We start from the raw sequence: 14,165 nt of genomic DNA, 5'->3' as shown, positions 1-14,165 counted from the left end.
CCCCCCCCCCCCCGGGAAGAGAGACTCACATCAGCTAATTAATGCTAATTAATGAGGACAAAAGGGGGAATTTAGGTCACAAGACGATCTGAGAGAAGAGAACAAGGGGGTAATAAGTGGCCCTTACCTCAATCAATACATCACAGGGAAGAAAGTGAAAGGCCAAAAGATGGGGTGAATGAGTACAAGCTTCCTGAAAATTACAGTCTCTTGACAGAAAGGCAAGGTTGACAGAGAACAAGAAGAGTCACAGCACTGGTGTGTTGGTGGACATTGACCTCGTCCTGAGCAGATTACTGTGACAGGTAGTGAGAGATTTGAAGAACCATTTATGGAAAAAATGGGACATTTCTAACCTTAAACAGAGGGAGAGGTTGATTAATAGAAGGTCAAACACTGACATACTCTTCATCTCTCAGATTGCCGCTCCAGCCATCTATTTTCTCCCTCTAGCTTCATTGACTCCCCGTCTTCTTCCCCCTCCTGCACAGTTTTAGAAAACGGGGACAAAAAGGACCTAAACAGGTAAGTGGGTCACACCTTTTGTTGCAGTAGTGAAAGTACATCTGTGACGTGTTAATGCAAAAATAGACTGCCAACAAACAGAAAGGTTCCCTACATACACAGAAGTGTATCAGCAGGCCTTCTGAGACAGAAATAAAGTCTCACACAGTTAATAGAATCCCTAAAATAACCAGTGGAATAATAGAAATTTAACTACCCTTTTTTTTCTTTCTGAGAAGTGAAATCATTAACTAAACAGCCAACCCTCTGGAGCTGCAGTGTGCATTTGGTATTAGTACATACATCTCATTTTCTTCTTATCGCTCTGTCGTGTACTTGCCTGCAGCAGCGGTCCGCTGATTCTGGCAGATTAAAAAGTAGACCAAAAAAAGGCAAAGTGATAACAAACAACTTCTAAATTTCTGGACTCATCTGAACTCCAAGCTGATGAACCAAGCTTTAGGTCAGGAATATATGTAAGTATTAACTTACATAACACAGCACAAGGGTATTTGTTATAAAAGTGCAAAAATTCATGCAAAATAAGATGATAACTTGGTAATCTGTATAGTCATTAGTTGTGAGCCTTTTTAAAATGTATTACTAAAATATGTGCAAACGAAAGACATGAAGAAATGGACAGATCAATAGACCTGACTTTAAAAGGTTTAACTTCCACAAACCATAACTAAAATTCTCATTACTGAGAAGGAGACTTCGTAAAATAAGCAGTGAACATGTCACTCGTTTCCGGATTCTAAGGTCATGGCATGTACAAAAGACGAAAGTTTTAATGTCAGTGACAGGAGGTTTGATAAATGAGTAATCAGCTATTAACTGTATTATTCATGAATGTTGTGCTGATTAATCAATTATTTAATTTCAGTTTAAGTTCCAACTATATTTACTGAGCTATAAAACAGTTAATGAAGTATGTTAATTTCTGGGCTCTTCTAAAGCCCACACCACCAATGAATGAACCTGTTGATTGCACAGAGTGCAATACAGTTTATATTTATGTAACCACTATTAGCTTTGGTAAATACACCAATTCTACTAAGTATACTTGCATACAGTTTTTCAAGACTCTTGGCAGTTCCTTCTGAAGCGCTTGGAGAACTCATCACAGTTCATGCCTCTCATGTAACCCCAGATGTGACATCAAGGCACGCGCCATCTGCTGCGAGACTCCTTGTTCTTCTTGTGGCTGAAGTAAGTTCTTCATGACTGTGGAATATGTTGAGGGTACGTGTCAGATTGGATGGCTCACTGAGGGGATCGAATCATGAATATGGCATTGTTTTTTATTGAATTTAGGTTTTAATTTGCAGTGTCTAAAATTGCTTGCTGGTAAAACAAAGTAGTGTAACAACTGATGATTTTACATCACATTGTAATTCCAGGTTAGTTAGTAATTAGTTGTTATTTATGAAATTCTAGTATAGTTAGTTTGTTTTAAAACCTCCACTTGTTCTCCACTTGTTCTGCTTGTTTTACTCCCCTTTGTTCTGCTGTACCTAAGGGTAATAACTTTTTATGTGCTGAAAATGAAACCCTAATTAAACCACAACTCAAAATTTCATGGTAAATCTTGGGATTTCATGATAAGTGTATTATAATATGAAGTGCTACTGAATGTTTTAGTAAAATGTGATCATATGGTCATTACTTCTGCTTCTTCCCTCCACCTCTCATGTTGTAGATGACTTAGATATACTGCTTGGGAAAGGCTGATACAAGCGGTTGCTGCAGGCTGACAGAGCTGTGAACTGGAGGGTGGTGAAGAGAGCTGATTACAGTAGAATGATTTCACCTGAAAGGCTTTATTCTATGATTGCTTCTAAGTTGTATTGTTGCAAAGTGGAAATGTTTAGAAACAACAGCACCTCAGATCTGATAAGGTTACATAGCAGGCTTTCTGAGTGCTGAGACACAATATGCAAAGTGCTAATGCTCTGCTGACTCAGTAACTGCAGAGTTTCAAATCTCCTCTGGCATTAACATCAGCACAAAAACTGTTAACCAGGTGCTTTATGCCATAGGTTTACATGGCTGAGCAGCTACTATAGGTATAATGAGTAGTGCCCAGTACCTTTGTCCATATAATGTCATTTGCTTTCCTATTGAAGTCTGGACAAAGTGTGTAAATATTCAGATATGAGAAGCTTAATATGCAATTTTATTTTAAATATTCACAGAAAACATGGTGAAATGTTACTGAAGCACTCGTGAATCTAACTGTGTCACCATGAACCACTCTCATATGCAGTCCATTATACCTCTTAGATGCCTTCACAATGCTGCAAAATTGGAAACTGCCTTTCTCTCTCACACACACAACACATACACACACACACACACACACACACACACACACACACACACACACACACACACACGCTGATGATTGAAGCACTCACACATTCTGTCACCTGCCACAGATTAGTTGATTTCCAGAGACAAAATGTGTGTGAAATTTGCAGCCCACTTGTAAGAATTTAATTGTTAGTTAGCATGTCTGAAATATTTCTCTTACAGAGAAAATGAGATTAGTTGCAAGTGGTGAAAAAGGATGCAAAAAATTTGGCAAAAACAAGAAAACATCACTGTAGCTTACTGCAATGGAAAAGCAATGACAAAGAATAAGGATAGGCTCAACCTGATAAGAACAGAAACTAAGCATCATTTCTGAATAGAAATTGTATTTATTTGTCTGTTTGTTTATTTATTTATGTCCTCCTGTGGCAACAATTGATTTGTCTTATTTAAAGTCAACATTGTTTAATAAAGTATTAAACATTTCTGAGCAAAAGCATAAGATACAGAAAAAAACAAATTGGCCTCATATGAGAATACAAAGTCTCAAAGAGTTAAAAGGACTCCCCATCAAAGCTGTTAAAGAAATGTACAAAATGGAGAAAACAACTTTTAAATTGAGACTGCAAAATCATTGAAGTGATAATTACTTCAGACTGGGATCAAGGAGGCATGAAGCAAAGTGTTTCATCAGTATACAACTGAAATGTCCAGCCTGCACCCCAGTACAATGTGTAATTACAACATAAGAAGCAAGCTTAGACTACTCTAACACAGCATGCATGAATAATAATGTGAGACGGACGTTTTTTCTTTTCTTTTCTTTTCTTTTCTTTTCTTTTCTTTTCTTTTCTTTTCTTTTCATGAGAATCCAAAGACTCGGTGGCACTTTAACCTCCTAAGACCCAAACTCTTCCACAACATGCATTTTTGATTTCTCTTTGATATTTGGGCATATTGGGGGCCGATGAATGTAAAAACAAAGAATTACCAGATTTTTTTTTTTTACCTTATTTTTGTTTTTAAGAAAAATGAGAGCCACATATGAGGATATTCATTTAAAATTTTGATAGAACAGTAGCAGCATAATGTCCTCGTAAGTGGATATCAGGCCTTTGTAGAGCAAAATTGAGTATTTTGGTCTAAATAACCCAAAACGTGATGTCTACATATGTGGACGCCAGGTCCTAGGAGGTTAAAGAAATACCCACTGGGTTACTGCTTACAAAACTACTCGCTATATGACTCGTTTTCCCTTTCCTTTAAAACTTCCAAATGTTACCTCATTGTTCTATTGCATTTACTATTTAAGCTTCATTAAAAACTGCTAACCACTGAAAAGTACACTATTATTCAGAAGAATTACATGGTAAATATTGGGAAATTATACCATAAGTCTGCATTATGAGGTGCCACCAAATTATAAATAAATAAATAACAGTGTGTCTGGTTATTTTTGTCAAATGAATACAAAGAAAACAAAAACATTAGCCCGATTACAGTAACTAAAGTTATGTTTATTAAACAAATTAAACAACACAGAGCTTTTAAAATAAAGATCCTGAAAGCTTTTGTTTTATCACTGACTGAAATTAATACAAGATTAAAAAACTAAACTACTAATTAAAAATTAGACTACATAAAACTTCCATCCATCCGTTCTCTTCTGGTTATCCTTACCAGGATAGGGCGAGAGGCGGAGTACACCCTGGACAGGTGACCAATCTGACGCAGGGCTAACACAGAGAGGTAGACTTCCATTCACACCTATGGGCAATGTAGAATCACCAATTACCAGTTAACCTGATCCCAGTTAACCTGATCCCAATCCTTCTTGCTTTGAGGCAACATTTCTAATCAAGATACCACCAATTAATACAACACTTTGATTAAACTCTGAATGGTAGTGACCAGGATTAACTCCTGCCAAATAGATTCAACTAACCAATGGAATTAATTGCTTCATAATCATGGAAAATACAAAGCTGGAACGATCAAATGAGTCAAAAATGATCTTTTATTCATGCACAAATTTGATCTGTTTTTGCAAATAACAACAAAAAAACAACTTTGACACAAAGCTTTGTTCATTTATTTATTTATTTTTTTGGCCACGCAATTTGTTTGGCATTGAAACGAACCCACAGGCAGGAGAACTGTGTTTATTAAAAATGAACAAGCAGCGAACAAGTGACGGGCCATTAAGCCATTATTTCTAATTACTTTCATGCAAAATTTGTCACCAGTAATCAAAGATCTTTAATCATAGATCAATAGACATTAATATGCCCATTTAAGTCTCACCAAAACTAACATGAGACAATCAAAATCAACTTGCAGAAAGGAAAGTGCAAGCACAAATAATATCCACTTTTGGCAAACTGTGTGAGAACGCAGGTCCTGTGTGTTGTATATGTGCAATATGTTAACAAGCACAAAGCATCCGAGGTCAGGATGAAAACAAAGATACACAGTCACAGCTGTTGGTTGATGTAGCATAAGGTCTGAGCAGAGCTGCTGCTTCTCTCAGTTCTGCCAGGCTAATAATATCCTGCTGAAGCTGCTGATTAGGAACACGAGGTGAGAGTACCTCACTGTCCACGCACGTCAGCGAGGTTTGCAGATTCTAAAAGAAGAAGAACTTTTCCCCAGATAGAAACACAGCCATGGGTTTTAAGTATTCTCGGCACAATAAAAAAAAACTCCCACGCATTTGCTAAAGTCGAAAAAGCAAATGCAGAAAGCAGTGACGTTAATAATGTATTTTTACAGCGTTTTTTATACCGTAGTTGCTCACTGCTGTAAGTTGAAAATACTTAGATCTTGAGACATGCACTCTGACGTCATGACCACCATGGAGAAGTTTAAAAGAGAGGCTATTATGTTCTCTTTTTTTCCCATGAGGATTTGTTTTTACAGTGGGATCAGACTGTACTAATCTTGGATTGATGGCAAAGAATCCCAGGCAGATCTGTAGTCCATTGCTTTCACTCAGATTTTAAGAGCTAATCCACATAATTTATACTGTCTGAACAGAAATCATAAGAAACACATCTAAAAGCATCATACACATCATCAGCCCACCCTCTGTTCTTTCTGTGAATTAATCAGGCCACCAAACTAACCACGAACTGTGAATTCAACAAGTAAAGGCACAGAAATGGGGAGGCGCACATTATAGTAATTGGACTGGAAACGATATATGAAAAAAGCAGGAAGTGACTAATGCAAAAAAAAAAAAAAAATTTAAGGGTTTTTGCTCCATTAGGAAGAAAAGTTATTTACTCCCAGATTCAAAATGTCACATCTAGTATTACATCCATTATTTCCTACATGCTCACTATCATTGAATGTGGCTTTAATGAACAAAGCAAGCACAGGTACCACATCATTGTCCTTCTCCAGCCTGGTGTGTGCATCAGTGTCGGGGTCTGCAGCAGTGCATCATCTGTCAACACCAGGGTCTCCTATAGCTCAAAGACCCAGCTTACCCACGACCACTCATTTATCACTTCCCTCTTTCTCTGATAGCTTGCAGGTTCATTGAAGCTCCAGACGGGGCTCTCATCATGAGCTAACTCTCCTCTTTCTTTTAGTTATGAACTTGCAAAGCTCTTTCTCATTGGATTTTACACTGCTTCCTGCTTTCATTACTGGAAGCTGCCATATAAGATGTTTTAATCTCATTCACTAAGTACCCCAACTCTTCCCTTTTATATTTGTACCTGTGTCAAACCTGAAATGCCATCATAGGTTTGACACAGGAGAACCTTCCTTCATGCAATAATCTGTCATCTATTGTTTGCCATCTCAGAAAGATCTGAGACATTTTGCCAGGTCTGCCCTCTGAGGCATTAGGCAACAGTGAGTGAGAAACCCAGTCAGGAAGTAATGACCTTTTCTCCGCTGAGCAACGGGAAAGAGCAGAGAGCTGGGAAGCAAAGGGGTTTAATCGGATCAATGTGCCCTTTGTCATCTCGCTGTCTGCCCTGTCAGTCTGTATGTCTGTTTACCCGTTTGTTGTTTGTTGGCTGAGTGTTTATATTTACTCTGCATAATCCATCTGCCTATCTGCTGGCTGTCTGTCTGCCCATCTTTCGTTTTGCTTGATCTGTTTTGCTTGTGAAACCAGAACTGTCAAAGCAGCCCCATTTCTACGGTATCTTAAAATGTTTTTGGTATCTCTGCTCTGAAATGAGTCAGCCAACATACAGCATTGTGCAAAGGTTTTAAGGATTTTAAATGGTTAGAGTCACATCCATCACATAATGCCACCAGGGAGATGTTAATTTCAAATTTATTCTGCAATGTGATAACGACCCTGTACATAGAGTCCAGCAACAGATGGTGTGGCCCTTTATCTAACAGAACTGTTGCTGTTTTAAAGGCACAGGGTAAACTCACAGAGTACTGATTTGATTTCCAGTTTTCAGTAAAATCTTAACTGCAGTTTATGTGAAGTGTCTACAACAAGAGTAGCAACTCTGTGAAGCTGCTTTGACCTTATACTACTGTCAGCATGCTCAGAATCGCAATGAAACATCTAATGTTTGCTAATTAAGACACAAATGTTTAATTTAGCCGGATAATGGTGCTCAATTAATAAAAATCAGAGGCTCAGCTATTGCAGTTCAGGCTAAGGGGATGCTTATTCACACTGGCTACCCTCTTCATTAGCTGCTTGTTAACGCAAATATCTCATCAGCCAATCACATGTCAGCAACTCAGTACATTTAGGCGTGTAGATGTGGTCAAGATGATGTGATGAAATTTCAAACTGAGCATCGGAATAGGGAAGAAAGGTGCTTTCAGTGGCTCTGCATGTGGCTGTTTGTGTCCGAGTGACTAGTTTAAGTGTTTCAGCTGATCAGCTGTGATTTTCCTACAACCATCTCCAATCTTTACAGAAAATGGTCTGAAAAAGAGAAACTATCCAAAGGGTGGGTGTTCCCCGAGAAAAAACAACTTGTTGATGCCAGAGGTCTGAGGAAAGTGGCCAGACTGCTTCAAGCTGATAGGAATGCAATGGTAACTTAATGTTCATGTTGAACCTTTAAGGAGATGGGCTGCAGCAGCATAAGACCCCACTGGGTGCCTCTCCTATGTGCTAAGTACAGAAAACTGAGGCTCCACCAAAATTGGACAATTGAAACCTGAAAAGAATCTTCTTTTCTACTTCAACACTCGCATGGTAGAGTCAGAATTTTATATAATTAACATAACAATATGAATCCATTCTGCCTCATATCTGTGATTGAGGCTCCTCGAGGCAATGTGGGATATTTATTTGGCACAGTTTGGGCCCCTCGGTACCAAACCAGAGCCTGCCTGACTACCCTGCTTACAGAAGGATAACACCACATGTCACAAAGCTCAAATCATTTCAAACCGTTGCCTTTAACGTAACAACTGGAGAGTCACATCATGAATGTCAACATATCTGCAGAAACTATGTGATGCCATCATGTCATCATGGACCAAAATCTCTGAGGAATGTTTCCATCTGAATCTGTGCCACAAAGAGTTGAGGCGCCTTGCTAGTGAGATGAGTCCATCTCTCATTAGTTTGCTTAAATTAAAAAATGTCAACCCCATGGTGGCACCACTGAAAACTTTTTTAAAACTAAGTTGAAAGACTTCAGACCCCAGGGGGTACCCTGCCTCTTGTCCTATGTCAGGTGGGAAGGGCTCCAGCTCCCCTGTGACCGCGAACTGGATGAATGAATAAATGGATTCAATGAGGAAATGATGGTTGGATACACTGATGTAACATGATAAAAGACTCTGTTTTTTAAAAGATTTTTTTTAACACAGTAAAAACACTGCTGTGGTTAGTGCATGCTTTGTCTACTACAAATATATCCAATTATGCAAGAAGCGTTTTTCATTTCTTTTTCAACAACAAGCCGTCTACATGCAGTGTAATGTGATATGTATGTTAACGTGTCATCTTTTGAGTGTTCTCTGTGTCATTTTAAATTCCTCTGTATCTGCTTTTCTCTCATGTTGTCTCTCCATCTGTCTCTGTTACAGGCATTAAATGATGGAAAGCTGCAGCACAGGGCAGACCGTGCTGTCTATGGGACAGACGGACTCTGTCTGGCACTTTGGCTTCACATTCAGTTTCACCAAGCTGCAGTAAATCACTGTTCTGTTCTGTGACACTGTTCTGTTGTTCCTGCAAAGGACAATTGTTCCTGACGTTCATAGTTTATAGAATAAACCATAGTGCGTTTGCAAATATGAAAAGGAAATCTGTTGTCAGCAGATAGGTAGTTATATCTTGACCTTGAAACTGACAACCTCAATATTTCCCTCTCCTTTTCTCTTTGCAAATAAATGCTGAAATTTGTCTGGGTAAACAGAGATGAACAGGCTTCTATCATTCATCGCTGAGCCTCTAGAAGGATAATGTGTAAGCCGGCCAAATCATTCATTTAACTGCCGTAAAGTCCACAACAACAGAACGACATCCATTCATTCACGTATACCCCTATGCTACTGGAACTTATTTACATAACTCTTGCAAACTCTGCAGTTAAGTAAGTCTCCCTGGGGTTAGTGCTCTAAAAACTGGACTTAACACATGGATGGATAAAAGTGCATGGATAAATGGATGGTTGGAGTTGGGTGATCCGCTGACTTTTAAAGGGAAAAAACCCCATACCCGCTCCTACAGATGATACATCAACCTGTTGTCTTTTGTGATTACCCTAAAATATTTCAGTTTTCCCATGTTTTGCAGTCATATCCACAGGCCTACTCCACACCGTTTCTTCAACCTGCTTCTCCTTTACCTCTCAGAGAATCAAACCACTCTCTCCTCAGCCAACTGGAGAGCACAGGAATCTATTAAGCTCCATATGGGAAATATGTCACCAGAGAACCAGTGTTAGAAGTGATTTAGTAGAGAGGAAAGGGTGGAGAAGAGGAGAAATGGATGAGTAAGGTGTGCTGCAGTTCCAAGGTGAGACAAGGTGGAAATAGGCATGGGTGTCACGTAGGGAGAAGGACTTCCCACTTCTCTCTCTTGTATCTACACCACATACACAACCACACAAAGTGTAGTTGAATCTTAAGAGTTGACACGAATGCCATTATTCTCAGGGGTGATTCTGGACCAGTAATGAGATTGTAGGACTGCCCTGTTAGAGTTATATCACCCCTTACAACACCGTAAATCCCCCTGCTTACACTGCAACAGTCAGACTGAATAAAAGTGATCCATTTATTTTTCAACTGACTTGTCCACTGAAAATCCTGCAATTCTGTGCACGGGATTTAACAACATCTAAATCCCCATCGGATGAGAGTTGTGGGGTTCCTGATTATTCACAGGAAAATGCTGATCTTTCTGATGAAACCATAGCCATGCAGAGTTGTTGGAGGCGATAAACTGGCAAATAAAATGCATACCTTTATTGTTGCTACATGTTGGTTTTAGTGGCCTTCTCAATTTCTGAGATTCAATTCAGTTTTATTTCTATAGCGCCAAATCAGGGGAGGGGACGAAGGCAAGACAAAAGTAATGCTGTAGGAGAAAGACAGAGATTAATAATAAGTTATGATTAAATGCAGAGTGGTGTATAAAGCATGGTGAGTGAAAAGGAAACAGTGCATCATAGGGAGCCCCAAGCAGCCTAAACTTATTGCAGTATAGCTAAGGGAGGATTCAGGTTCACCTGATCCAGCCCTAAGTATAAGCTTTATCAAAAGGAACGTTTTAAGCCTAATTTTAAAAGTAGAGAGGGTGTCTGCCTACCAAATCTAAACTGTAAATTGGTTCCACAGAAGAGGGTCCTGAAAGCTGAAGGCTCTGCCTCCCATTCTACTTTTAAATACCCCAGAAACCAGAGGAAAGACAGCATGAAGTGCTCTATTGGGGTGATACAGTACTATGAGGTCTTAAAGATAAGGTTATCTGATTATTTAAGACCTTGTATGGAGGAGCAGAATTTTAAATTCGATTGAAAGCGTTTTATGAATGAGTGCATGTGGCTTGTACTGTAGTGTGGTCAGTAGGACTGGCAAAGTGGTACACAACTGCCAGTCAAAATGTATGAATTAACAGGCTGTCAAAGACCACTGCAGAGGAAGGTGTGACACTTTGACCTTCTAGCTGACGGAGCAATGCTCTGACACTTCTGAGCTTTGCAGTCTGAAAAAAAGAGAGTGCCTGTTTTAGTTCTGGAACACACAAATCAGAGGGTTGATAGTAATAGCCGCCTTAGTAGGATAAAGAGCCGCACCATCACTGTCAACACCATCTAGAGCTGCGCTATGCAGTGCTCACACTGCTGCTAAAGTGATTCACTGTACCAAGAAAGAAGAAAGGAAGAAAATCTTTGAATGCAGCAAGTGTAGTGTCCACAGCATCTTGGAAACACTTAAAATCATGACTTGCCTGTAGGAATGGCAGCTATGACTGGTGCAAAATTCTCAATCCTGTCTCATTAGTAGGTGCGGGTGATGAGTAGCCTACTGACAAAACACATCGAGACCATAACTGACGGGTGGAGCATGATGTTTTAAATTTTGGCATTCCCTGTGTTGTGGTTCCTCACGTCATATGATTGAATAAAGGCCTTTAATCCTCCCCATCATATCCGGGATTCCATAGCTCATTTATTGCAGCAGTGTGAATGTCACAGGGGAGTGGGTGGATGATGTGTCCACGGGATTCCCGTTATGCATGGTGAATGCAATTACCATCCTGTGATGGAAGAGAAAGGACATTGAGAAATGGTGGGTGAGTCACTTGGAAAGAGACCACAGTTCGGCCCTCTAATGAAGCTCATGTCTACTGGTGATAGATAATAAGGGCTTGCCCTGACTCCCTGAGGAGGAAGTGGAGGGGGGGCTCTGTGTGTGACGCAAGCTCGCTTTTTGAGATGCTGTGTACACATGTAAGAACCTGATTTACAGATCCCCTTTGTCAAAGCTAGTAAGAGTCTCTCTATCTTTTTATTTAATGTCTTATTTCATCAGTCAGTTTCATTTCCCCCACTGGTCCTATCTACCTCTATCTATTAAATTCCCGTCTCTCATCTGCCCACTTACTGTCCTCTATTTTAAAGTCTGTTCTCTTTTGTCTGTTTTTCTCCTTGGGCTCATTTAGGGTCAGCCATCTTTTTCCCAGACTCTGCCAAATGCTCTGTCTAGGTCATTCTGAACATTAGTATTCACAGCAGTCATTTTCCTCAGTTAGTTCTCCTTCAAGTCTGGATAGTGTCTGCTGTAAGCAGTATGAAGAGCTGCACAGACTTATTTTCTAAATTCAGGAAAAGAAAATTATTCACTATATGAGAACATTAATATCCAGAAATCTTATGTAACTTTATTTTTTTGCAGTTTTGGTGATCATTCATGTAAGTTTTTAGTAAGAAGTCATGTGTGTTTCTGGAATTTTGAGATTCAACTTTTTAAAGGAGATGCAATTACAGCATTTTAACTTGGTTACATGGTATCTCTGACTTGGTCAGCCAAAAAAGATGCATTTTCTTATTTTCATTTACTTTTGTGTTTGCAGTTTCAGCCAGCCTCAAAGTGCAGAGATTGTCTGACCTGTCAGGTCCACACAAAAGTGAAGTCAGACTGTGTTTCATGACTGTGCAATACAGAATGTAAAAATCACATACTTTATACCTATTCTGCTGGATGATTTAATATAAACAGTGTCCCACATCCTCACTTTAAATTGAACAACTTTTTTTTTTTAAAGCCATTAAGATAATTTACATACTTCAATTACTGCTACTGGCAGTTTTTTCTGTCTAGCATGCAAGGATAACGCACAGAAAAAGTGAAAATTCTTCTGCTTACACTGTGCGAAGCTGAGAAAGTGCTCATAGTGCTTTAATGTTTGCCATTATGATGTTCTCACATGTGCTTCTGTGGCAGACACAGAGGGGGGAAATTTAGGCAGTTTATTTGTCTATGTTAGCTGTAGACTGTTAGGTGAAAACAGGTACAAAAATGAGATACTCTACCAGACAAAATGTGTGATTCAGAGTTTTTCCAGAAAGGCTGTGATGCCTGTTGTGTGGTGGAACAATATATCAGACTTGGGTGACAAATAGTTACTCCATGCTACAAGAGCACTTTTTATATATGTGGAGGCTTCAGGGTAAAATGTAACTGATTCAGGAGATTTTAAATACAACAGCACTTAATTTTAATAATAATAGTCAGACTGAACTGAGACCTGAGCTCTCAGTTTAACTTGATACACACACACACACACACATACAAAGAGCAAAGTCCCTGCCCACAGATTGCACTATCCATCATCTGCCCATGAAAATCTCTTCTCCTCCATGGCACACTTCATTTCTGTGCCACACTTCCTGTCATTTTACTGCTGCCATCCATCTCTCCTTATCCCCTCCCTTTATCAGGTGAGCAAGGTCCTCACTATCACAGATATATGCAGCAGCTTCTCCAATGCCCTAGACTAGGAAATGTGTAGACTAGAGAGAAAGAAAAAAATATCCGACACACATGTATTTATTAACCCTTTTGTTTGTCTTATTAGTATCGTTCATGCAAATCATTGTAAGCATTGAGGCATCATTTTCTCCCTTTGCATTCCAGTGTGCTGTTACCTAAGCACCATCTTTATTTTTCCTTGACTCCAGACAGCCATCCTGCCTTCCTCAAGAGACAGGGCTTACTGTAAAAGCTTTTGGGGTTATTATGCTGAGAGATACAAAGTTTGTCTTCATAGAAGCATTGGCAAGATTTATGGGCAAGCCTATTAGCCTAAAGAGTTTTCAAAGGCATCTGCACCTTCCCCTAACAAAGAAACCCAAGGCAGCTCAGTCTATGCTAAACTGAGCGGTAGCAGCGATAATGGTGGTTTTAGCAGTATCATCATTTACATCTTTTTAATGTCCCATAATTCACCTGTTTACCAGTTATCCTTCAAAGGAGTTAAACACCTAGCTAGCTGCTCTGGAATACTGTAACTAGTGTCCCTTTGAAGTACAAGCTTACATCAGCATGCTTACACGCTCAGAATCACAATGCTAGCATGCTACATTTAGCTGGTTTTCGACATACTCGACATGTTAAAATTGATGTTAACATCAGCAATAACTGACAATTGATTAGGTGGATGGAAACGACAGTACTTTTGTTTATACCTCCAAAGTGCTGGTATGCAAGGAGCTAGATGAAAATGCTAGATGGTAGAAATGCTAGAAGGAGCTAGATGGTTTTTCATTTCTGTCTGTCTTCACATATGTTGTTGGATATTTGGTGGTGATATAAAAAGGAAATGCAAACCTCACAGTGATAGAGGAAATAGAATAGAGGATCCCTTTAATCTCTGATTCTAGTAATAA

The sequence above is a fragment of the Simochromis diagramma genome, unplaced genomic scaffold (genome assembly GCF_900408965.1).
Source record: "Simochromis diagramma unplaced genomic scaffold, fSimDia1.1 OVJJ01000596.1, whole genome shotgun sequence".
In the NCBI taxonomy this organism is placed as follows: Eukaryota; Metazoa; Chordata; class Actinopteri; order Cichliformes; family Cichlidae; genus Simochromis; species Simochromis diagramma.
Note: the sequence above shows the minus strand (reverse complement) of the source record.